The sequence below is a fragment of the Armigeres subalbatus genome, chromosome 1, assembly GCF_024139115.2.
Source record: "Armigeres subalbatus isolate Guangzhou_Male chromosome 1, GZ_Asu_2, whole genome shotgun sequence".
Classification (NCBI taxonomy): Eukaryota; Metazoa; Arthropoda; class Insecta; order Diptera; family Culicidae; genus Armigeres; species Armigeres subalbatus.
The window spans coordinates 140,301,999-140,304,504 of NC_085139.1; the positions used below are offsets into that span (position 1 = coordinate 140,301,999).

Below are 2,506 nucleotides of genomic sequence, written 5' to 3' on the forward strand. Positions count from 1 at the left end.
CTAGAGATAAAATGTTATTCGCGAATAGCAGATTTTCAAGATTTTTTCATAACCGTTACATAACAAGAACTGTGACACATAATGAAATAAATCACAAAAAATTCCACTATTTGATGAAAAATCGATTGAGAGCTTTTCTTTTTAAGATATTTTTTCCTATATTGCTCATGAAAATTGTTATAATAATGTTTGGGCTGTGATCGCCGATTTTTTATACAAATTAGGTGACGTGAGAGATTTGGATATATTATACATCTTCAAAGGCATGGTCAAGTCAAGTCCTACGTCCACTTCGGGGTTATGTCCCTCTCAGCGTCGCCCTCGATGGATCAAGCTCGAGCGAAATGAAACTTCTTCTTTGTTGTCGAAAATAGTTTGACGTTTACTTATTCTGCAGAAGGAGTAAAAGGAACAAAACAACGTATTTCGAAAAAAGCTATTTCGAAGTCTTTCATCTCGCTCTAGCTCATAGACTATGTTTCGAGAACAACTTTGACAAGTTGAAACCGTTGAAACTAGTGGATGGTCGTGGAACGCAAAACCTGCAAAATCGGAAAAAAATTCTGTTGAACAAAATCGAATGGCTTTCCCGCGATTTGAAATCGAATGGTTTTTCGTCGTCAATAAATACATTCTCGGAAAATATTTGTGATACTGGAAACTTTCTCAAAATACTCGGTCCGGAGAGGAAGTAGGTTTGGGAAAAAAAAACATCGTGGACACCGACTATCGCTGCCATCTAACCCTGATGGCTTGATTTAGGTATGTACCTTGAAATGCTCCTATGCTAGTCAAAATTTTAATATACATTTCTAATCATTGATTTCACTATGATCTATCCGATTCCGTTCGCATCAGGTGATAAAGAGATCTCCGCAAACAATCGAGCTCATGACGCTGTGTGACTTTGAGAAGATGGTTGGACTGGACATTCGTCAGTGTGAAAGTTATTGATACTTTCTCCCGCGAAGGATAATTCACTGAACGAGCTTGAAGTCGGTCGCAAAGCTGGTAGTATTGGATTCTCAGGAGCTGGAAAAGTGGATTGATAATGGGATCGGCATTCATTTGCACCAGTCAATACGTTTTCGGGGTAATTCTGTTGATGTTAAGCATTCCTATTGAGAAAAAGTAAATGATGAGATTTCTATTTCTTTTAGATGTGCACCGAGGAGGAAACATCTGTTCCCACGCCATTCGAGTCGTGAAATTAGCTGCTTTTGCTCTCTTTAGCTTTTCAAAAAGGGATCTTTTATTGACGGCCATAATCGATTGGATCGACTGCTCTGATTTATTGAGCTACTTTATTTGACTGGATTGCTTTGATTTAATGGATTGCTCCGACTGATTGACTAGCTTGGATTGAATGAGTTGTTTGTTGGTTTGAACTTAGGGTTTGAGCGATTGATTTCTTCGATTGACTGGATTTTGGTTTGAATTATTGGATTATTTGCTTGATTGGACTGTTTTAATTGAATCAATTGCTTCGATTGATTGGATTGTTTTTATGAATGGTCTTGATTGATTAAGTTGAGTTGGTTGAAAGGGTTTGCTTTGATTGTTCTATATGATTAAATTGCTCTGGTTTGCTTGCTTGATTAGATATTAATTTTTAATTATGATTTAATTTTATATCATCTTTTTATTGGCATTACATCCCCCACTGGGATACTGCCGCTTCGCAGCTTAGTATTCACTCAGACTTCCACAGTTATTAACTGCGAGGTTTCTAAGGTATATCGGAGGCTAGCACGATGATACTTTTATGCCCAGGGAAGACGAGAAAGTTTCCTAGGCCGAACCGGGAATCGAACTCAGCCACCTTCAGCATGATCATGCTTTGTATAGCCGCGCATCTTACCCCACGACTTAGGAAGACCGAAACAAAATTTAAACCAATATTATTTCAATTTATTTTCAATTAACTTTCTATTAAATTTACATATCATTTTCATTTCAGTTTTCTTTAATGGATTACTCTGATTGATTGAATGAGTTGAATGGGTTGGTTTGAACAACTACATTTCTTTGATTGACTGGATTGCATTATATTTTTAGATTATTTGCTTCATTGTATGGTTTTAATTGAATGGATTGCTTCGATTGATTGGATTGCTTTTATGAATTGTCTTAAGTGATTGAGTTGAGTTGGTTGAAAAGATTTGATTTGATATATGAGATTGCTTTGATTTCTCTAATAAGATTAAATTGCTCTGGTTTTGTGAGTTGTTTTTTTTAACTACATTTAATTTGATTAGATTTTATTTTTTATTACATCTTAATCAATTCAAATTTGGTTTTCAAAAATTTCTAATTAATTTTAATTAATCGATTGCATTGCTATGATTGAATCAACTTCTTCGATTAATTTGGCTATTTTGCATTACTTGATTGTTTTTATTTAATGAATTGTTTGGATTGAATGAGTTAATTAGAACGATTAGATTTCTTCGATTGATTGGGTTGCTTTGGTTATTGATATATTTGCTTGATTGGACAATTTTAA

The 2,506-nt window shown here is 34.8% G+C and overlaps 1 long non-coding RNA gene across 1 annotated transcript; it reads left to right on the plus strand.

The window, feature by feature from the left end:
- The first annotated feature begins 559 nt into the window (after nt 1-559).
- On the plus strand, nt 560-1,337 carry LOC134206786 (uncharacterized). The gene is made up of 3 exons (XR_009978315.1): nt 560-762; nt 859-1,093; nt 1,161-1,337. It is a non-coding gene; the product is annotated as an uncharacterized LOC134206786 (long non-coding RNA).
- Nucleotides 1,338-2,506: the final 1,169 nt, after the last annotated feature.